The 24,550-nt window shown below is 46.5% G+C and overlaps 1 protein-coding gene across 5 annotated transcripts in view; it reads left to right on the forward strand.

Moving 5' to 3' along the window:
- LOC119393729 (protein timeless homolog) overlaps window positions 1-24,550 on the forward strand; it is a 528,180-nt gene that overhangs the window by 47,470 nt on the left and 456,160 nt on the right. The window lies entirely within an intron of this gene.

Raw genomic sequence — 24,550 nt, forward strand, 5'->3', positions numbered from 1 at the left:
TCGAATATTCACACACCCCTACTTATCAGGCATTTTGGTGTGCGTCCAGGCTCTTAATTGTGAATAAATTCGGTACCTGCCGTGGACCCCACCTAACGTTGTGCCATGCGTCAAATGCCAATTTGCGTCTTGTGATGAGCACCACTGATACGAGCAAAGCGTGGAATAGATTACGGCTCTATCACATGGACTGTTCGGAAAAGATGACGCGAAACGCGAAGACTGAGGCGGAGTAGCGAACGACTTGGCAAGCTTTCCCCGATGCATGTGCACACGTAAACAATACGCACACGCATTGCTGAATCAGCCGAATCTCCGCCGATATGCATCATTTGTTGCCGCGTGAAGCCGATCGTTCCTAGTTATGCGTAGCACATCGTCAACTAAGCTGACGCCATCACTCCTGAGGTGCTCGCTGTACTGTACACATGCAAAGGCGGGGATGCCGTGGCCGATCTTTTCCAATTGATTGAAAGACTTCAACGAAGACATCAAGCGACAAGGCCGCCAAATCTGTTTGCGCCTGGACTTACAATTGGGCGAGTTGGTACTGATTCATGAGTGTTTTTTGCGCAACGCACACACGGACGAGATACCTGTGTCGTCTACTTTTATCTAGTCCGTGTGTGTGTTGCGCAAAAAACAGTCATGCTCCTGGGCAATTGTTTTGAGCACCACGTTTGACGGCCTTCAGCTCTCAAACATAGAGTTATATTTTTCCTCCCATTTGCACATCCCTGATACAGCCACTGGACAGGGGAATAATCAACAGCTTCAAGTGCTGCTACCGCCGTCGTCTGATATAAAAGATTCTTCTGAACATCTGTTTTGAATGGCAAACGAAGATCAACATCTGTCAAGCCATCAAGATGATGGCCATGTCTTGGCAAGAACTTGCAGCTCAGACTGTTTCAAATTGCTTTGCCAAGGCCAAAATAAAGGTCGTCGAAGCTGGAATCTGCAACAATGAAGAGGAACCTGCGAATCCAGCGGATGTAACTGAATCGTGGGATGCGCTACATGGAGTGCCCGACGATGTTGAACTTGCCAGTATTTTCATTTGCTGACAATGGTGCCGTATGTACCGAGGAAATGTCAGATGCGGTGCTTGTTGAAATGGTGCCAGATCGTGGTCACGACGAAGGTGCATCAGAGAAAGATCCACTGTTTGCCGCGCCTACCACGAAGGAAGTGATGGATGCGTTGGACGACTTGCTTCGTGCCGCCGGCGCGCAGGATGATGAAGCTACCTTTCATGAATTAACTTCCTTAGAGCGCCGCTTGATGTCATCATATATGAAGAAAACACAAACCAAAATCACGCATTGTTTTTCTTCTGAATCAATGTCAGAGGTGAGGTCTTCTGAAGTGACATCCGTCTCATTTTGGTTTTGTTTTGCGTGATACTTGCCGATTTTCACATGAAACTGCATGTAACGAAAACCTGTGTATAATGAAATATTGGCGACATTCGTCAATTCTGTTACATCCAGGTTCAACTGTATAACTATGTGTAATACGTTCCCGAAAAATACGATTATTCGTCAGCAACGTTCAGCTCTGTGGGAAACTGTGGTCGTATGATACATTCTGCAGCCAGAAACTCTCATTCAGGTGTGCAAAAAGGGCCCTCTCAGGTACTTGTGAAGTGCCAAGTGGCAGACTGCCTCTGTGCGGCAACAGCGGCTTCCTCACAGTGCCTTATTTCCCCTCTCCGCGCCTTCTCTTCTTTGCTCAATCGTCTCCTCCACGTATTCTCTGAATTACTCAATCGTCCTCTCCATATCTTCTCCGAAGTGCTCTATTGCCCCCTCTGCCATTGCCTCAGCTCTCTGTCAATCGTACACCGTCCCGAAGGCAGGTGGCCACACTGGCTGTCAGAATCTTCAAACGGCCTTAAAAAAATGTGTCTTTTCTGTAGCACTTAACACAATTTCACTGAGCACTGCAAATCCTTCATTAGTAGCACGGTACATGGATACGCACTCGTTGCGCACACTTTTGTTCAGACCCCATGACTGCGATAGCAACCGGGTGAACACTGCGGATCTAACAGTGTGACACAAAGGAAGGATGCTGTCGTTCATCCAATCTGCCACGGTTCGGCACAAGACCCTGCAGAAACGCACACGACACACATGCCGCCGCCGCTACGACACTGTACAGCTACACAAGATACCACACCATAGATGTTCTCTGGCCGTGCCATGTAACCATAGCAACGCTGCCATTGTGCCCAGTGGATATGGCCAACAACACGTTTTCCTCCACATTTTTCTCCCAGAGCGTGCTCATTATCGGGTTGCTCCGCCCATCGCGCAGTGCACTTCCAGTCGGCATTCCTTTTGGTCTGGCTGGACAGCTCTGCCAACGGCGTTGGCTCTGCTCACCCACGGGTCACAAGAATCTGCCAGGACTAGGCTTGTGCGAATACTAGTAAATTTTATGTACGAAGCTAATTTGAAGTGAATAGTGATTTGGTCGAATAATTTCGAATCGAATTCGAATAGTATATACAGTAAAAGCTCGTTAATTCGACACCCGTTAATTCGGAAATTCGGATAATTCGGACGGCTCTATTGGTCCCGGCCAAAGTGCATGTTAATCTATGGGACCAAACCTTCGTTAATTCGTCAGAATAGGGCTCCGCACCGCTTAATTCGGACAAATGTTGACTGCTGCCGCTACACAAAAGTGTGGTAAGGCAGCGCTGGCACCACTGGAGCGAAACCGAAACCTGAGTGACATCGCCATCGTCATCAACTAGTGGGGGCGATCGCAGCGTCACCGAACGTCGGCGTCTTCTTTCTTCGCTCCACTGCGCCTCCGACGCCATTTTCCCTTGTGTTATGTCGGCACCATCTCTTCTTGTGGAGTTCTCTTTTTTTCCCCGTTGTGACCGTGTTTACATGTGAGGCCCGAGCAAGCGGCAGTAGCTGACGATGGCATCGGCGAGGTGTCAGCGAGTCCACCGACGATGACTGCCCGACCTTCGATGCTGTCCTTCCCTCAGATATGAACCTTCAGGACTACATCGCGATTGATGATTGTGTCGCCACGACTGGTCTCCTGCCCGATCAAGAAATTATTAATGATGTCGCGAACTCATCGCACCTCACGGGAAGTCTCAGAGGCTCTTTTGATATTAGAGGACGTTTGCCTGAGCACTTCCGACAGTTTGCGTGCTGTTGGCCATTTGGAAGAGTTAAGAAAAATTGTAATGTCAGCCGGAATCTGCGCGAAAACGCAGACGACCATTACAAAATACTTCAGCAAATAAAGGTATGCTTCTCCAACTTGATTTTAATGTTGTTTTTCCTGTTCATTCGTTAATTCGGCATTCGGTTAATTCGGACATTTTTTCCGGTCCCGTGAAATCCGAATTAACGAGCTTTTACTGTATATCACATAAAAAGAAGAGCATATTTGTCATGATCCAGGTAACCTGCATAATATTCTTTTAAATTGAAACAAGGCATGTGCAAATGTTATTCTTTTTGGTTCAAACAAAAGTGAAAGGAACATTGAATAGTATCAGGACTTGACTTTTGGTAGAATGCAAGTGATAACCTGTATAATACGATAGGTTTTAAAATTTACTATACTTAGAGCATATAAGCCAGCATATACATATATACTAGGGGTGTGCGAATATTCGAAATTTCGAATATTTTTTAAATAGTGTTTGCTATTCGATTCGATTCGCACTGGAATTTTACTATTCGAACTATTTGAACTTCCCAAAAACAAATACAGTAAATGCCTAATTGAAAGTGACCCCTTCAGATTTTCAATATGCCTCACCTCATTACACTCTCGTATTGCGACAAAACTGCCTTTCAAGCTCCTTTACGGTCGAACTTAGCCAAGAGACAGTCAACGTCCGATTGGAAATCGTCCCAAGATTTTTAATATGCTTCACCTGATTACACTCTCGTATTGCGGCAAAGCTGCCTTTCAAGCTTTGTTGCGGTCGAACTTAGCTAAGACAGTCAACGTCCCATTAAACGTGACCCCTTCAGATTTTCGATATGCTTCACCTCATTACACCCCAATATTGCGGCAAAGCTATCTTTCAAGCTCCGTTACGGTTGAACTTTGCCAAGAGTCAACGTCCGATTGTAAGTGGTCCCTAGATTTTCAATATTCTTCACCTCATCACACCCCGGTATTCCGGCAAAGCTGCCTTTCAAACTCCGCTACGGTCGTCAATGTATTAACTCAAGAAAACGCTGCTTCCAACTTGGAGATGGAAGATGTGGCAGAGGTGGGGGCTCAATTAATGCTGTTTTGGACCTGAAATTTGGGCAGGAAGTCCTAAAAATCGGAAGCCGAAGTTTATTATCATCCAAAATTTCAGACGTTCTTATATGTTGACGTCTACGAGGTAGATTTGGAACACCGGACTTGGAGGGAGCGCATCCTTGTCCGCCACATCAGTTGGGTTTCCACAGAAGTTGAAAGAGGAGGAGAGGTGGAGGAAGTGGCATCTTTGCCTATCACGTGTGAAGTGTTGTCGGCAACACTTTGGTTGCTCCAAATCATGTCAATAAATACTAGGCTTGTGCGAACAGTAAATTTTAGGTTCGAAGCGAATAGTGATTTTGGTCGAATAATTTCGAATCGAATTCGAATAGTATATATCGCATATTATAAAGAAAAACGAGCATATTTGTCATGACCCGACCAACCTGCACAACGTTTTTTTAATAATGTAACAAGGCATGTGCAAATGTCATTCTTTTTGGTTCATAGGAAGTGGAAGCAACTTTGAATAGTAGCAGGGTTTGGCTTTCGGTAGAGTGCTAGTGATAACCTGTAAAATATGTTACATTTTAAAATTTACTACACTTGGAGCGTATAAGCCTGGTATAACAAGCTTTTAAATTTTAAAAATGAATCGATGAGAGGGTAATATGTTCATTTAACCTTGAAGTGGTGCTTCGCGGCATTGCGTATTTTTCTTGGAATGTTGTATTCACGGTATAGCACCGCTCCACTGCAGTAAAACCACCTTTACAGGGGGTTACAAGCGGACTAATATACACCTATTCGTTCATTTCGAGTACTTCAAAATTTTCAATAATTTAAATTCGAATCGAAGCGAATTCGAATAGTCTATTATTCGTTCAAATATTCGAAGTGCTCGAATATTCGCACAAGCCTAATAAATACAATTCGGCCTCTACATTGCCTCATTCTTGATAAGACAACTATGAAACACCACCCTGCCAGTGCTTCGTCAACCTAGCAAAAAGAAACACTTTCATGTTGCTATCTCATAAGAATATGCTCAGGAATCCTCTCTAACTTTTTTTTCTGCAATTACACTTCGAAGTATTCGAAAAATATTCCAGAAATATTCGAAAAATATTCGAAAAATATTCGATTTGATTCGCACTCACATTCCAGTATTCGAATTCGCTTCGCACCCAAAATTTTGCTATTCGGACAGCTCTAATATATACTATACTTTAGAGTTACGTCTAGGCCTATCAGTAGTGAAAAAGTGTGGCGGTGATTCATCGGCGGACGACGTTTGTTCCAGAAACGCTGCTGGTAGCTCGCCTGAAGCGTCGCACGGCCTGTAATTAAAGCAGTGTTCAGTAATAACTACTACCTGTGTGCCGCTAGAATGTCTTCGTTATGTTTTGGGACACTGCGGAATGAAATCTGGGAATGCTTGCAATAGATATATGGAACAATATCGAATTTTCCGTGCTTCACGTCCATGCAAGGTCATCCAGAAGAGTTTTTTCGTAATTCCTTCCACCAGAACCTCTTAGGGGGTATTTACTGCTTTTGCGGTGAATGCCCCCTAATAGGTTCTGCCCTTTCAAACTCGTGAGTGCTAGGGTCCCAATTCGAATTTCTTGTTTGCTTCTTTAAAAATGTCATCTCATTTAAAAGCATGCCTCCTGGTCGGAGCAGCAGCAATTCGGCTTTAATATGCGCAGTTGTCTGTAGTGGGCCCGTCGCTGACGGCCCTCTGTGAAGCGGCTACGCCATGTTACTCGTCCGCCCCTCGCTTTCCAGGGTCAATAGCTGACGGTTAAAAAAAATCACAGTTTGCGAAGCACTGAATGCGATAGCAAAAAATTGAATTGTTATACGAAGTAAGGCTAGCAGCTAACTCTTTTGGATCAGATCTCGTGTAATTCAACAATACGCTGGTTTAAGGGAACATGGCCGCTCTAGGGACCGAAGCACTTTTTGTGCTGTAAGTTCTCTTAACATGAAGTAAGCATTGAGAGCACAGCAAGTTTACGAGCTGTCTCCTGACGCCTCGAGAAAGCGCGCGTGCCAGCGACTGCACCCTTCAAGTGTCGCAGCCCCCCTCCTCCCCTGGCGTCCCTTCGTACTCCTTATGAAAGACGGGCGGGACGTTTCCTTTCTGTTTGATGAACAGTCGACGGCAAGCGTCGCATGCAGGGTGATGTTATTGCATGCACCCTCCGTGCGACGGAGACGGCCGCCTCACTTCATCTCTGCATCGCCATAACTTGTGACGTAATCATGACGTTATCATGAGTAAAGGCGCAAGGGGCGCGCGCTGGAAAGCGCAAGGCGTCGATGGTGTGCGGGGAATGGAAAAGTACCCGATGGTGTGCACCCCCGCCACGTCGACGCAAGCCATTGGCCGGAGAAAGGCGCGTGCCACGCGACCCGAGCTGAGGTGAGAGACCGCAGAAGAAGAGTTGGTCATTGTTCGTTAGAGTCGTCGAGGAGCAAGGTGGTGCAGGCCAGCGTCGTGTCTGCGACGGGAACAGCAGGGCTGAGTTCTGGAGGCAGCGTTGTGCATGCCCCGGGAGGGTGGCCGTCGACCTCGGGGTCTACCGAGCGAGGCGTCCCGGGCTTGCGGCAGCCTCATCACGCAGTTCTCATGGCACCTGCGGCACTACCACAGCTCGGCAAGACGACGGCGACCCACCGACAATCACCGGAGAGCCACGTCGACAGTTAGAGCCCGTGGCACTGAGGAGAGGCCAACAGTTAGGCCTAACTGGGAGAGACCGGTGTTCTCCGAAAGGAAGGAAGCATCGGCGAGGAAGACGGTCAGCGAGGCGTCTGATCGACGGTGACGGCCCGTAGACGTCGACAGGAGCTGCGACGACGGGACTGGGCGTCGACTTTGGACCACCAACCGAGTCAGCGGACACTGCGAACCGTAAGAACGCTCCATTGGTATCGCGAGTGACTGAGAGGCCATAGTGGCCAGACTTTCGGGCTAGAGGAGCCAAGCAGAGCTAGAATGCTTTTCAATGTTTTGTCAGTGATAGCGTACTAACCTAGGAATTTCCTGATATGCCAATATTGTTGTAAACTTTGAGTGTTCATTTTTGTGTGCCGTGGTGTGTGCGATAAAGTTTTGTTTGCAGTGCCACCACGGTGTCTCCTGACTCTCTCTCTCTCTCCCAACTCTATTCCGACATTGCAAGCACTTCCGAGATACGTGACAGACGTCATACACTGTGACATCACGTGATGATGTCATCACATGACATTGTCGCTTTGCACTGCCTCCATGATCAGCGTGCTGTTCATGTAGGCTGTGCAGAACCACGTTAGGTGCAGAAAGCCTTTGTAGGGTGGAAGGAGCAGGGGTGGATCAATTGATCGCTTGAGAAAAAAAAAAGAAATGGCTTTCGCCTTCGAGTCATCTTAGGCGAATGCATAAGGGCCCCTATGAGGTTTTTTCTTTTCTTTTCTTTTTTTTTTGCACTGCACCCTAGATTGCACCAGAGGGTTTTCGACGTACAAATGGAATGTCCTGACCATAGACAGCTTCGCTGTAAAATGAAAACAGAGTTTGTTAAATCATGTAGCCCCCCGTTGAACGCATTTTCGGACACTTTCGCAGAAGGTTGACTTGAAGCCCATCTCCATCTCCACTAACGGCAGTCCGGAAGCACTGCGAGAATGCTCTTGCTGTACAGAGAGGCTTCAGAAAGAGGGAAGGGAGTGTCGGAGAAGGTTGCCTTTTTGAGGCTGGCTAAGTGACGTCATGTTGTGCCCAGCAGTACAATCAATCGAGGAGAAAAAGAACCTGGCTGTCACCTTGGAGTCATCTTAGGGGAATGCATTAGGTACAGTGTGACTCTTGAGCATTGAGGCACTATTGTACGTTTCGGAGTTTGTCTACCAAGTCTACTGATAACCACAGACGTATTTGGTCTGATTTCATAACGCACAATTTTATTGCTCCAGTATTCTGTTTATTTGCTAGTCTCAAAAATAATACCGTAAAAACCGGAATGTAGGTCGGACCGGAATATAGGTTGACCCCCCAAACTTTGAATCTCCAAAAAAGAAATAAAAAAATATCGCAAAGTATCGCCGCGTACCCTTACCTTGATAAATACGCGACACAACCAGCTGCACTGTGGTGACATTTCTTTTTATTTGGACACTGATATGTAGTTAAATGCCAGAAGGCCACAAAGTGCTGTCACTCAGACTCATCCGAACTTGAGTCGGACGATGCCTGCTTGTCACTAGTAACGTCCCAGAATGCATCGTCCTCCGTTCCATCCAATGCGTTGCTGATGCAGCATTTGCGAAAAGACTTGCGCACCATCTGACGAGATTTCCATGCTGACGACACCCAGCCACAAACGGTCGCGAGAGGTGGATGTCGTAGCTCATTGTAGAGCTCGCGCACGCAATCTTTAAAGGGTTTGTTGAGCACTACGTCCAGTGGCTGGAGGATTGATGTTAGTCCCCCAGGGATCACGACAAGATCCGTCTTGCCGTCAGACAGGGCTCCTTTACATCGGCCGTGAGGTGGCTTTGAAATGAGTTGAGGACCAACATGCTCGGTCGCTGAAAAAGCGCACCGGGTCACCGATTCCACACGAGCCGGATCCATTCGAGCATGAGGGACTCATTCATGAACCCTTTTTGTTCGCTTTCACGATCACATCCCGAGGAAAGTCTTCTTTCGGTAGCCCTTTTCTCTTGAATATGATATAAGGGGCAGCTTCTTTCTATCGGCTGTGCACGCGAGCATCACTGTAAATCGCGAATGCTCGTTGCCCGTTGTAAAGAGCTTCATTTGCTTTGATCCTTTAGCGGTCACAGTCGTGTTCGAGGGCATATCAAACCAGATCGGAGTTTCATCAGCGTTGCCCATGTGTCCCATCATGTAGCAACGCTGTCGACGAAGCTGTATGACGAAGCGCTGATACTTGACCAGCTTGTGATCGAAATCTTCGGGCAGTTTTCGGCACACGGAAGTACGCCGCCACAGCGCAAAGCCCTTCCGCTTCATAAATCGGCGCACACACGATGGCGAGCCCTTGAGTTGTGCCCTCGTGAGCTCAGAGTCGCGCACTATCTCGAGAGCTTTCACGTGGATGCACTCCACTGTCACGGGTAGCGACCTTGCACGCAGCTCCCGGACGAACTCGGCGAGTAGTGTTTCCAGTTCGGGGTGCACTGCAGTCCGTCCACGAAACGAAGTTTTTCTTTGGTTGCTGCAGGATGTGATGCGCTGCTTTTGGCTCCTCCAGTATCGGACGGTTTTCTCCGATGCACCGAATTCCCGTTGTGCCGCCAGATTTCCGTGCGCTTCGGCATACTCGATAACTTTTTTCTTAAAGCCTATCGTAAACTGCCGTCGGCTACCACTCATTTCTGTAAAAAATAAAAACAGCGGGTAACCGAAGCAACCACACTTGACAGAAGAAAAAGCAAAATGGCATTGCCTAACGGTGCCGCCAGCCCGCCGCTGCTGATGCTCACGATGACAGTGGAGGCTTCTGACTTCAGCTGCCCATTGTTGCGAGACTTCTACATTTTTTTCTGCCAATGACCAGTATATAAGACGAGGGTCAACTTTTCATCGCGTTTCTTTAAAAAAAAATTCGACCTATACAGTAAAAGCTCGTTAATTCGGATTTCTAGGGACCGGAAAAAATGTCCGAATTAACCGAATGTCCGAATTATCGAATGGTCGAAATAAACACAATAAATGCACGAGTTTTTTCAACATACCTTTACTTAACAAAGTAATCGCGGATGCTCGTCTGTTTTCGAGCAGAAATTCGCGCGGACACAATTTTTATGAGCCCTTCAAGGTGCTCAGCAGCTCGCATGATGTCTGCAGTACCGCAAAAGTTTCACCAATCATCCACGCTTTTCGGTTGGCACGGTAATCCACGGGAAGATTGTTGACGTTCTTAGAGCAGCGTGGCTTTTGAACCTTTCCGATAACGAGAAGCAGCAAGCGCTCTGTTCCCGTCACGTTGGCGGCTAAAAGTACGGTTACTCGTTCCTTGCTTCTTGCCGCCGATTCAAGGATCCCCTTTCATCACTCTTCATCACTTCTTGTCGGGAGAGCCCGTTATTCAGAGCACGCAAAATTTCTACTTTGGTGGTGAAGTCCTTGGCCTCGTACTTGGGCCGCTTCGCCGGCGTTGCCATCGGCGGAGAGTGCGGTCGCACGAGAAGTCAGCACAAAAGCACCAGCAACGATCAAGCTAAAGGAGCCGTACTGAAACGTTCCTCGATAAATCGGCGATCAACGATGCAGCACACCAACGGGAACAAAGCAACAAAACCCACAAGCGAAAAAAAGGCGTTCAACCAGTCTCAATCCAAGCCAAGTCGATAATTGATGTCCATGGCAATGCTGCGTTTGAGCTTCACTTTTGTTCCGAATTGTTCTTTTTTCGTTTTCGAGCCTCACCAGCGGCCCGAAAGTCGCCGAATTATCCGATTTGCGGTCCAATCTGTCCTAAATAACGAGCGCCCAGTCTCATAGAGTGATGCGTATATTTACAGGGACCAGATGACGTGTCCGAATTAACCGATTTTCCGAATTAACGAGAGTCGAATTAACGAGCTTTTACTGTATTCAGGTTTTTATGGTAGCTGCAGAGCTTATTCCGGAACACTCAACTGCAAGATGCCCTTAACTTTGCAATATCGAGCGAAATAGGGAGTGCTCCTGAAATTTCTCCATGAGATTTGCAATGAATCGAAATATTTCTAGCTCTTCATAAGCCCCATAATAATTATTGTGGTGCTTGAACTTAAATGCAACTTGCTTCTCCAGTGCACTCCAACATGTGAAATTAGCTGCTTCAGAGTGCTCCCAGATGCAAAATTACCTGCTCCAAAGTGCTCCAAATGGAAATTCTTGCTTCTCCAAAGTGCTCCAAAATGAAAATTTTGCTGCTCCGAAAATCGCTCCAAATCAGAAGTCCTCGGTAGCATCACTGCAAATGCGTATGCTTGAGAATATCACTTCTGCTCTTTGGCAAACCTCGCCAGATTTCCAAGCGGCAATGTAGAAACAACCAACACTTACGTGGCACAAAGTTTCACTTGCTGCCAAGGCGGTAGCATTTCTTTACATTTACGCTGGATGTCCCCGCGTTCGATTTTGCAATCTTTGGGTTGTCTCGGGATTTTGACATCGTTTCCTGTCAGGACCGGAACTAGCTGACTTACCTCTGGCTGCCAGCGAGTTGCTAGAAGTTCGAAAATCGAAGAGTGCCACTATGTTTATTGAGAAATAAATGTTTTTTGCCCATGCACCACAATATGGGCTTGTCAGCCCGAATTTTTACAGGATTCGGATCGTACGTTTTCCCAAAAGGGTTGTTTATATTTCGCATTTCTTTCAGAAACGTAACAATGAGGTTCTACTGTATTCGAAAAATATTCTATTGAATTCACACCCAAACTTTAATATTCGAATTCACGTTGTGCCCAAAATTTTGCTATTTCCACAGCTCTACTAAACTCCTTACCACACGCCCTGCAATTACGAGTGACATCAATCATCACATGTACGTGCGTGTCGTTAACCTAAAGAGTGCAGCAGTGGAACTTCCAGTCGCCTTCACTTGAGGGAGAGTCACGTGACTTGATCTGAAACACCACGTATGATGTCAGTGGCAGAGCGGCACGTCGCTGTCGACTGTGGTTCTCCTGGGTAGTGATGCTGGCAAAACAATGAGAACAGTGAAGCAACATAGCATAGGCTACTGGCGCTCCAGTGACATGGAACAACCAATGACTCTGCCATTTATTTGTGTTTATTTCACACTGTTTCCAAGGTTCACTCTCAAGTTCTAGGGGACAAGGCTTGGCAGGCGTGGCTGAACAAACAGCTGATCTCAATAATAACGACAAAACGTACTTTATACATTGTCCTCAGCGTGTGATCACACAAAGCGAAAGCCAATTCCACTGTTTATTTAGTTCTGTCAGGACAGTGCGCAAGTATGTAGCAAGCGTGAGTTCGGATCGAAACGGGTGATCGCGTCTGCATGGGCACTGCCATGTTGGTTCAACATCACAATTATCGGCAGTTAGCGAAACAATCATTAAATGCCTACAGCGTACATGCGAATCGTGATGAGTGTGTCACGTATTGCTGTGACGTAGTACGTTCCAAGTAAATGCTTAACCTTCTCCAACTATCATGCATTTACAATTAGAACTATCTTTTGCTGCACAAGCATGTGGTTTTCTTACACCTCGTAGGTTCCATCCAACCTGTTGCAACCATCTTGTTAGATAGAGTATAGGGTGTGTGTAATTTCTAATCAGTAAACACGAAGTAAATTGTCCTTTGAGGAGACCTAGAGACATAGCTTACAAAGTTTCAGGAAATGTACGTACTCCTACGATACAGGCGGCATGTCAGGTTAGGTTCTGTGGTTCCAGTGTTGGCGGGCCTTTTATATAAGTCTAATAAACATTACATCTCTATTCCTATGATTCAGCAAGCTATATTCAAGCATTGCTTGACCCCGGAGGAATGCATTAACGGAAGTTACGTATGACATTCACATCACTGCACCGTAAAGTGCACTTCGTTTCGATAATACTGACGTATGGGTTCTAACGTTAGTGCTGACGTTACGTCACACCATCAGTTACCCTTTAAATGCCAGTGTTGTAGGTGTGCCTAGTAAGCCCACGGTGTGCACACAACTATTACACTTAAAAAAACACGTTCATCCACCTCGTAATGCTTGGCTGAAAATCATAATACAGCATACAACTACTCGCTGACTGCTTCGCATAAAACCAATTCCCACAAGGAATGGGATCTGCCGAATTCTTTTGAGCCACTTTTGCTGCGGTACACCTGTGCCTAGCAGAAAAGCGTACAAAGATTTAGAAGGGGCTAGTACTATTAGCCGTCACGGGACACAGCCCAGCGTGCATGCGCCGCATAAATAATTACATGTACTATTATGATCGCTGATGTCTAAAAAATTACTGGCAACCGTTTGAAACCATGTATGACGTTTCTGCTGCCCAGAAACAATACACGAGAACGTGCACCAGTTTTTCTTTTTTTACACTCTCGGCTAGTTTTTGCCATCGCCGCTGTCAGGGCCCATATATGTACATGTATGTATATATATTTATATAAAAGCCACAAAGAAAAATAATTCATAAAAATTTTTTCCGAAGCGAGGAATTGAACGGGCAACCTCTCGCTCCGCAGCGCGCGGTGTTAGACGGCTAGGCCACAAGAAATACATCTTTCAGCCTGCTAACGGCGAGCTATTTATATACACCATTTACTTCAGCATGCTTTCTTGGTCACCAGCAAGATAAGTGCGTGCAGGGCTTTAAAGGTCGTCGCCCCGCTTCTTGGAATGCCGATGCTCTTCGCCCTACAGGGCGTGGTCGCCTGCGCGCGCCTATCTCGAGGAATGGCAGGGGTGGGGGGGTATGTCTTGTGCTTTCCCCACGATGTCCGCGCTGAAGTCACAGAGCGTACAAAGGTCACTTCACTCACTGCAGCAGCCGCATTTGCGAAAGGAGCGCGCTGTTCAAACAGAAATAAGTGACAACTGTGACAGTTAGTTCGCGCTCGTCCCGTGTGTACCTGTTCGTTCGTTTCATGTCCTACTTTATGTTTGAGCAGCGCACTTCAAGTGTCGAGCTGTGACGCATGATAGTTTGCGCTCGTCCTGTGTGCGTTATTTCGTGCGTCCTTTGGCCTTGAGTGACGCACTGGCAATTTCGAGCTGCTTTCCGTTCTTCGCATTACATTCTAATTTGTTGCTATCTCATTCATTGCTTGCCGTTACGTCGAAATTGTGACATTTTTTCACTACCCCCACTTGCTCCTGCTTTACGAATGTCCCGAATTTCGAGGTCACAAGGTTGGCAGGTCCACATTAGCATTTGCAGTGCCTGTCAAATGATTTCACAGGCATTGCAAATGCTAATGTGAACTTCTTTATTGTTTGCACTGTGGGGTGGTTCAACAAACTGCTTTTATTGAAATAGCAGTGCTCACGTGCACTGTGCACAAGTTAGGCGATGTTGAATGGTTTGTACATATTGTAAGTCTTTTTTGTTATACTGCTCCAAAATTGGAATTCCTGGCTAGAAAATTGATGTTTTTTTCCCGTAACCAGCTTGGACTTTGTTGCTCTAATAGCAACATTTTGCTTCTCCAAAAATAGCTCCAAATCATATTTCGGCTGTTGCAGCCCTGGTTCTCAATGTTTCTGGTAAGCTGAATGTCTGCCGAGACAAATGCTGAATCGAAGCTGTTTTTGTTTTTAATGTTGAGCATGGTCTGTAGTTGGGTACAACTTGGAAGGCAAAAATTTATGTAAGAGTGAAAGGTCAATGTTTGAGAATCAATACCAGTGCTCTAGTAATCGAAAAATTGAGGTAAATGTAGGACACTATATGTGCCACCAGTGGGACGTTTTGGAATGAGCCCGATGACGTCAAGAGTCCCAAGTACAAATTATCACTAGTATTGAAGCTACTTACGATAAAAAAAGAACATTCCGAGCATTGCAAAACGTAATAAAATGCTGCTTTTGCATTTCTGTTCGATTCATGGAAAAAAGAACTTGACGTTACAGTGCAGAATGGCGCAGGTTGTGCAAAAGTTCCGTTTTCGCAAAGCTGCGCTCCGCTCACGCAGTCGCATTTTGGTAGTAGTTTCGTTATTGCGTACTGCTGCGTGTGCCTTGCACGGTCATAAAATTCGCTCTAATGGGAACTTCGACAAAATGCCGTGTCCATGTGATGTTGTGTAATTTGCCCTTCAGAGCAGAAACCACAGCGTCGGTTGCCGGGCAGTAAAGGCAGGCAACGTTGTGCAAGGCAAATGCTATGTCAGGAGGCCTTTTCAGGCGCACCATTTGAAGTGCGCTAACGCTGTGCGGACCACTAAAACTTGAGTTTCATTCAAAATAAGCATTTTCTTGGCACGAAACAAGCAACACGAGGTTTCTGGAGTGCTATTTCAACAATAAGCGTCGACTTAACATTTGCGTTTAGTGTCCCTTTAAAGGAGGATGAACACAAGCGTGCACCAGTAAATGCATGCTCTAGAATGACGTCATAAGCTCCACGGTTAGGGACATGAATGTGACATGACATGAGATTGCTGTCCGAGAACATCGCTGAGTACGTGAGCAGACTTCTTTAGTAGTGGAGGCAATCAGCTGTCCCGCTTCAGTGATCTCGGCGGAGCCACTCCTGCCTTTGCAAGGGTGCGATGAGTAAAGGAGGGGCACGAGGCACGTGACGAACGTGGAAGCGTGGCGACGGTGCGCGAGAGGTAAAGTCACCCGATGGCACGCGCAACAGCCACGTCGACGCAGAGGATTGGCCAGAGAGTGGCTCGTGGCATGCGACCCGAGCGGGGTGAACGACGAAGGATGATCGTGGCACTGGGCTGTGGGGCACCGGACGGAGAAGATCGAGGAAGGAGCAAGCGTCGCACCCGCGGCGAAAGCGGCTGGTACTCGGTTCTGGAGGTGGCGGAACGCAAGGCCCGGGGAGTGGCCGTCGACCTTGGAAGGCTCTAAGCGAGGCTGCCCGGACATGTCGCCCCTCACTACGGCAGTTCCGGGATTGCCAGCAGCCCTTCTCTTCTCGGCAGGACGGCTGCAGACCACAGTGCAGTCAACGAGACGCCTGTCACCTGTGGAGTCCTGAAGCAAGGGACCAAGGCCCAGTTAGGCCTAACCTCGACGGACCGAGGACGGAGAAGACTACTGGGGACGCACGCGACGAGAGCAAGCAGCGGGCTGGACGAAGGCAACCGACGATGAACTCGGAGGCCTACTGAGGACGTCGACGACGGTCTCGACGACAGATTGACGCAACGGGAACTTCGAGTCGTCGCGACGATCTGTAAGAACGTTAGATTGTCACTAGGCCCATAGTGGCCAGACTGAGTTGGAGACTTGTCTAAGCCTAGCTATAACGCAGTGTTTAGTTAGTTTCAGTTCTAGATAGGAACTGAGATTTTTGTAGAATGTAAATAGTTCTTGTCTGGAATTATTCAGTGTCCTTAACGCTTTTTTTCTTTGTCACCTTTTTGCTCATGATAAACTTTGTTGTTTTTGCCCGTCCTACCACGGTCTCCTGTGCCCGTCTCACTCTCTCCCGATCCATTAGTGCAAGCACGCCCGAGATAACACGTGACAAAGGGCCATGAACCACTTTTCCAAGTAATTGTAAGATAACCTCAGTATTTGAGTTTATTACCGCTCGAATTGATTGCTGCAAAAACTTCGCGAAAGAATGAGTGGAGTTACAGGGGTTTCTCGCGCGCTTTAAGCGCTTTCTCTGTCCTCTCCCCACGAGGAGTGTGCTGGAAGCTAAGCCAGGAGGGATAGCATGGGGAAAAGAAGTTATGTCAGGGCGGATCATGACCTTGGGCACGCGGGATGAAACGTGATCGTTCTTTCTCGTTGTGATTCCTAAGCGCGCGAGTGGGGCTCACTGTGTAATGGTAGCAGACTATGAAGCGCAGCACCGGCACTTGGTGGCACCCCTTGGCAAGAAGCACATCTGATTCAAACACCGCTCTTGATTTATGTCGGCTATTGGCCAGTAGCATGGTACCTGCCATCCAACATCACGTAGCATGTGCCGGCAGCTCCAAAGCATGAGAGTACGGGCCTCTGTATAAAAAGAGGACGCTTAAGAAAATGGCAACTTCGCACTCCGCTGGTAAACTCTCCTTGCCGCGTATGACTGCAAGATTTGGCTGAAATGTTCACAGCAGTGTCTGCTATTTCGTACAATGTGTTTTCTCACCAAGCCGAGGGTGGTTCATGACCCCTTTAAGTTGTATCCATCTATGGTCATATGATTTTTTGAAGTGACAATGCAAGGCAAAGCATTTTCACACTTACCTGTCATAGATATTTCGTTGCAATTTCTGTTCAGCCATTGTCGGCTCCTTAATCTACAATTGCACACCAAAATCACTGTTTGTGGTGTGTTCCTTGACTTAGTGTATGTGTGTCCATGTACAGAGGACATCTTTGTATTGCATTTCTACACATCTCATGTTTGCTACTTTCTAGTAAGATGTTAAGTGTGGCAGCTGCAGCTTGTGCAACAAAGTTTATAGCAACATGCTTAGGTACTCCTAAAGCTTTTGTTTATGTGGATCACTTCATTGTAAGGATTGCACACTGTATCACTCACAGTAGAATAACCTAAGCACATTCAGAAAAAAGAAAGGAAATTTAATATGAATTCAGAATACGTTTGTAGGAAAAAGCCGCCAGTTTTATTTTGCAGTCTTCATCTTGGTGTCCGCACAGCAGCCAACATTGTCATTTTGGTCTGCACAGTCCTAACGCCATTTCTGAAACTGTTTGATTGTTCGGTCGAGCAGTATTATGGTGTTACAGTAAAACCTCGGTGATACTAATCTCGCGGGGTCACCAAAAATATTCGTATCATCCGAAAATTCGTATCACCAGAAAACATGGAAAATTAGTATGCGACAAAATAATGTTGGCATACGTTTTGATTTAGTGTTTCTCAGGCCCGGAGGGACGTCATCAACAGCTCTGAATGATTGCCAGTAAACTTTTTAGACGTCAATGAATGATCATACTTGTATTCGTAAATACACGGTGCGTGCGCGCGTGTGTAAATAATGAACCAGATGTGCTGTGACTCGTGACCGCTAGTAGCCTCTTCCTAATCGTACTACGCTTTTTTGCATGACACTACAGTACTGCGGCGAAAGTGACCTAAGAAGCGCTTTGCACGCGATAGATGAAGGTCAGAAAATTTTAGAGTCGCTGTCCTTTGTTGCTGTTATTTTCTTATCACAGTGGTGTTGGGGTCGCATTTCGGGAGATTTACGGCCGTGCCCGCACAGTCGGGAGGTTTGCTCAAAATTCGGGAGTCTCCAGTGAAATCAGAGAGTTGGCAGGTGTGCGCGTACTGTGGGAGGCCTAGCTCCTTCGCCAAGACCGTCTGCTTTGTCTCTCGGAGTCTTCGTGATGGACCATGATGATGGACCCGCAGCCCAAGTTTCAGTCTTGTTTCACAGAACGTCTGATTGCGAGGACATGGCTTGCATTGACGTTGTAGGAACGTGTTAACGCAGTACAAAGGCTGCCTCGAGCACAGCAGCACGCGTGAAAGCGTTGAAAAAAAAAAAGAAAAGAAACGCGGTGTCAAAGCCATCTGTAATCTAAACGCGAAGGCGCATAACGGCCTCCAAGATTCGGGTGCGCAATCTCGGAGGCATCACTCCACCGTTGATGGTCACGCAGCGCGCATGCCCGCGCCCGCGCGGGACTGCCGCGTCGTCCACGACAGCACCTGTTCGTACCTGTGCGCTGGCGTACGTTCGTATCAAACGTCGCGGGGTGAAAGTCGGTTCGCAACAACCGCACTCCAATACATTGCAGGCTAATGGGCCTTGGCCGGGACCACAGAAAATATTCGTATCACCCCGAAATTCGTACGTGCCGTGATCGTATCACCGAGGTTTTACTGTATTATCTTTTGTATGAGTGATGGTTTGCCATACCTTCTGCAATGTGCGGAAGTTTATCGCATGGTCTTCAGTTGTTGACCGCTGCTCTCTATGCGCACCGTATCTCACTGGTGTCTGCAGAAGGACGTGGCAGTGCAACTATTTGCATTTGTAGTCAAGCAACATATCAGCTACTGTTACCCTAGTTGTGTGGGCTGGCTTCCTTCGGTGAACAGGTCATTTTATGTAGAGATGTTTGTTGTGGAGCTCCTCAACTGGTAGACTGCTTGAGCGTGCACAACTTCACTTGGGAACATACTAGATATCTTAACTTTTTAAGCTCTGTACTCTAATTCACTGTAAACACTCAAACTTTACTTGTAATCATTGTGGCCCGTTTTTGCAATGTGTCTATGTTGGATTCAGTCAGCTCATGTCAGATCATAAATAGCCGGTGCATCCTTTTCGGTTATTTATAAAAAGTCTTCAGAAGCTGTATGTTGCATTTCTTTAATGTACATTTGAAGTAAGCGTCTATCTACTATTCCTAAACTTAGTTCATTCATTGGAAAAGGTCAAAAAGTTGTGAGCAGTGTGGTGAATGTATTAGATATGAATTTATTAATTTAGTGCATTTGTGCTGGTATTGAAAGGGGTAAACTTCATTACGAATTTTTGTTTCTTTTGCCATGTTTCAATAGCACCAAAGTATTGAGTAGACACTTTATTCAACATGTATAAACATTCGCTGCATGATAGAATGAAACAAGTAGACAGGAGCATTGTAATATACCATGCTGCCAAATAATTCTCTTCTTTTACAAAAATACTTGCTTTGTGTTTATATATCCTCACCCTCGCAGTCATTACAAGCCAAATTCATCAGCTTGCTTCAGGGAACCTTGAGAGTCTGTGTCTCCTGAAATTTTGGAATCGTCAAGCTCTTTCTGCACGCACATGCACACAAATTTTTAAAAACTGGAGGTCCGCTTTTAACAAGCGCTGTTGTTCCTGTCATGGCCACTGCAGCCAGCATGCCTTAACTGTCCTATGACATATTTGCCAAGAACATAAGTGGGTCGGCTGCGTGAAATACCCTATATCTTTGGCACAGAATTGAAGCCTGCTGCCGCAAAGCGCACGCCTTTGGTCTTTATGGCTGTTGGTAGTCACATTTTTCTGGCGTCCACTTACAGACACAAATAGCACGTCACAGTAGATGTCCAAGTTTATATACACATGCGACCACTGCACCACTCACTGTCACTCAAGGAGCGAGGAATCAGTTCTTGTAAGTGCGGTTCATTGGACACTTCGTGAGGACCACCACCCTCGACTGCGAAGTAGAGCTTGTTTCGAATGCCGCGCTGCACACTAGTCCTTGCATCGACCGTACCCTCTGACACAGTCAAGATGTTCACCTCGTCGTGCTGAGGACGGTAAGAGATGCTGCTGCTCCGCTGGATGCGAGCATACCGTTCGCGGCAGCCCATACAGTTGTGGCGCGCCTGCAGCAGAAACACTGTAGTTACGAGGGCAACGAAGAGCAGAAAGCTGCAGCCAGTAATGACTCTCGAAGTGACTGTGGAGTTCCCTTCGGAGCTTGTCTCCTGCCGTTGTTTTTCAGCCACTGGTGGTACAAGCAGTAGGCTTTGAGGTGCATTGAAGGATAAGGAGGTATGGTTATTTCGTGTTGTTGGAACTGATACAGCCGTTTCAGCTGTTGGAAGTTGCCAGATGTAATTCAGCGTCGTCGTCATGGTGTGGTCGGCTTTCACTGTAGGAAGAGTAATGTTACTTGTGCCATCAGTAATGCTTCTGTCTGTTGCAGATGTCACATTACTTTCGAGGTGAGCTATTATGCTCCCATGGCTTGCTTTCTGGTCCCCTGTCATTTGTGCAGTGATATTTAGTGCATCTTGTGTCTGTGGTATTTGAAGCAAATCTTCAGCAGTTTCTGGAGCTGTCCCGCTGTTAGCTGGAAAAATGCTTGTCCGATTACTCGACACAACTGTTGTTGGCTCACCTGCTTTTATACTTGCACTCATTGTGGAAATGCTTGTTAATGTTGAAGGTGCAGAGATATTAATAGCTGTCGGGCTTTCAGAGGCAGTGATTGGTTCTGGGACGTTTGGTAAGGGAACTCTTTTGACCAAGGCAGCACCCCTTACTTGAGGCATTGGTGCACTTTGTGTGGTTATCTCAACAAAGTCTTCCTCTTTTAATAACATGACAGGCTTGAATTGCAGTGTGAACGGTGATGCGCATCTTATGCTGTAGCTGCTGTAAAACTGGATGCTCGATGTCTTTATCCATTCCGAGAACCATCGCACTTCAGGGCCACAGTGAAACGTGTTGCCTCCCACTTTGAGAACCTTCAGTTTTGGGAAGAAAGATGGGAAATCTGGTCTCAAATGTGTGAGCTTATTGTGCATAATATTCAGCTCCTGGATATTCCTCAAGCCATGCAGTGTTCTCGGCGATCTGATTACGTCGGCCACTAGCTCACCGCTGTCGTACATTTCAAGCTTGATCAGCATTTTCAGCGGATCAAAGACATATTCTTGGAAATCCACTTTGTTTGCTATTCGGGACATCTGCAGTGTTTGGAGTGCGTCGAGCCCTTGAAAGCACTCAGGCTCCAGTAACTGCAGTAGATTCTGGGAAATGTCGAGTGTCTGCAAGTTGCTGAGATTGCTGAAAACGTGGTTGGGCAAAAGTTTTATCAGGTTTGCCTGTAGGTCGAGGGTCTTCAGATTCGTGAGATCACTCAGGGCACTCTCTGAAATGTTTCTGATTTGGTTACGCTGCAGAAACAATTGCTCCAATTTTGACAGTCCAAGAAAGCTGTTGGCTGGCAGCTCGGTTATCAAGTTCTCCTCTATGTAGAGAGCAACTAGTGTTTGTGGCAGGTTCATCGGTACCCTTGTGAGCCGGTTGCCATTAAGCCAGAGTCGGGTGAGGTACTCCTGTCGACCAAGCGCGTCATCTTCCACGTCTTCAATGGCATTGTCATCTAGCACAAGTAAACTGAGGTGCGGGTAGCTGTCGAGGTCACCTAGAGTTATGTGAGTGATGTTGTTTCGGCTGAGCCTGAGGTCTCGAACGTAGCGGGTGAGGCTTTGCGGTATGCGCTCAAGCCCAACGTGAGAAGCATCAATATACTGCAGGTGTGAGCCAAAGAAGTTGAGACGAGAGAGGCTCGTGAGTGGGTTGTTGCTGAGGATGAGGTGTCCGAGATTTGGCAGATTCTGGAAGGCACCAACTTCTATGCTCGAGACAAGGTTTGAATCCAGGTTCAGGTACTGGATCTGCTGCAGGCCTCCGAATGTGTAGGTGTTCAGCTGGGTGAGCAGGTTGCTGTGAAGATTTAGCTGCTCCAGGTTGCCCAGGCCCTTGTAAGAAAGAGAAGAGACAGAGAGAGCACAGATTAAAATGCGCATTTTGAATAAACCACTGGGAGCATATCATGCAATCTGAAGTATATAGTGACAGGGTTCAGTGTAAGTTTAGAACCACTGTATGCAGCTCTTATTTGCTGGAGGTACATAGGTTGGGAAAACTGCATGCATTTGAGCTAGATCCAATTTTGAGTCTCGGAAAAACTGCCAGTCTGTCTATTTCTTGCTCTTTTTGACGGGATGAATTATTAGTCTGTGTATTTCTTGCTCTTTTTGACAGGATAAATTATTTTTAAAAGTGCTGAGATTGAACGATGAAAGCCAGTTGTTTCATGAGGATTCCAGGTCCAATGGGCTAAGTCACTAGGTTTTGTTCATAGTCAATCAATGTTGCCATCATTGAAGTGTTGTTAGTCTTTATTGGGGAGAGAGGGGATGCCAGCATGCTGTTGTTATTGTGTTGCTAAACATACAGAAAAACAGGAAGAATTGTAATCCCTAGACAGTTTGGGATAAACACAAGTGCTACTGCTTTCTGTTGAGCAGCCTATCGGGAAAAGGTAATGGCATCTGGCCGTTGCAGACAGCAGTTGGCTGGCATATTATATAAGAGTTCTGGCTGCCAGTAAGTTATGGTGCCTATTGGAAATGACGTAATAGTCACGCATGCTAAAACCATGATGTATTCCAGAGAGCTCTCAGACCAAAATCACCTGGTAAAATGGTCCTCGCATCACACGTGAAGACGAAGATATCTTTACTTGTGTTGGCATATCGGATTGCACAACAGTTGCAAATAAGAGTATAGCTAGGTGAGCTAGTTTGTATCACATTCTCCTATACCGTATTCGAATCTAAGCCAATGTTTTTTGGAAAAAAACAATGTGCAAAAGTGGGGGGGAGGGGTAGGCTTAGATTCGAGTACAATGACTAGGTTTTTTTTTTCTGGCCTTGCGAATTTCGGGGGTCGGCTTAGAATCAGGGCTGGCCTAGATTAGAGTAAATATGGTAAAAACTTTGAGTAAGTTCAAGAGACGACCCAGGATGAAGATGGGAAACAGCATTTGTGAAGGGAAAGTGAAGGGAAGAGCACTGGTTTGTGTTTTTCTTCTTGCGTCGTATTTTGCACTCATAGTTTTTATATGAAGTTACAGATAACCATCGCATATGTGAGAAAACAAAACAACAGGGCTTGAAGCCACAATTTTCAATAATGCAGAGCCAAACAAATCCTCCTTTTATAGTAACCTTCACATTGTAAACCTACTACTTTATTCACTGTTTCCAAGTAACAGATTGGACGCAGCTGGCCTATTGTCAGTTGTCTTTGAAGATACTTCTGATAAGAACAGCTTTTCACAATCCCTTGCAATTCATCTTGAAGGAAGTCTAGTGTACCCTTGTGTTACTTACTGAAAAGGCACCTTCAATGTGTGCCAGTTGATTCGAGGACAGGTCAAGGTACTTCAGTTGCTGTAGTCCTTTGAACGTTCCTGATGTCAGATTCTCCAGCAGGTTTTGACTCAGGTCAAGTCGTTGCAGCAGAGCCAGCTCGGTCAAGGCTCCATCTTCGACCGCCCTTGTTCTACTTTGCTGCAACTTCAATTCTTTGAGAGCTGGCACTCCGCTGAGTAGGCGCTGTGTGAGCACATCTATCGCAAAGTTGCGCAGTTCGAGCCTCTCGCTTGATCTGGGCAGGTCTTGTGGCGCTTGTGAGGCACTGTCCCCGACGCAGCTGACGTACTGGCTTTCACTGTCGCAGAAGCAGGCGCTGGGACACTCTGCGTTCGTCGCTTTCAGGAGGCAAGAGACTATAAGCAAGATGGCAGTGCCTCTTGCTTAGCAATGGTATGAACAACCTGCATGAGTGGCATTCTTCTGTGTGAACTTTTCTTGTTGCACCTCATTTTTCAGTCTTCTCAGGAAAGTTATCAGATGCTAAGTATCAGACTCCTTTTGGGCTTTTCCTTTACGGTCTTTGCACTTTTTCGCCCGTCAGGACATCCTTTCATGGCGCATTTCCTTACAGAAGTGTGTCTGCATCTTCTTGCTTATCTACAAGTTGTGTGGCATCAAAGAGTGTAGGCCTGGTAACTATGTCCACCTGTTGCTTTCTCGTTATGTTACATTTAAGTTCTGATGCAATGATGCTCTAGCAGGGAGACACGGGTGAAGGCCTCGGTGTAGACAAGCAGTTTTCCTGTTTGCTTACTAGTATTGCCTGGCTTGGAATTGCCTTTGTGTGTCAAAAGGGTTTCGATTTGGGTCTCTTCTTTCTATCGTTTCCTCAGGGGCCAGGTGTAGCCACTCTGTGCCTGTACCGATGGCCAGAAGTTCCGGGAAGCTGCAGTTACCCTGAAATCAAAATAGTGAAATGGTAATTAGAAGCTATTATCTGACTATT

The sequence above is a fragment of the Rhipicephalus sanguineus genome, chromosome 5, assembly GCF_013339695.2.
Source record: "Rhipicephalus sanguineus isolate Rsan-2018 chromosome 5, BIME_Rsan_1.4, whole genome shotgun sequence".
NCBI lineage: Eukaryota > Metazoa > Arthropoda > Arachnida > Ixodida > Ixodidae > Rhipicephalus > Rhipicephalus sanguineus.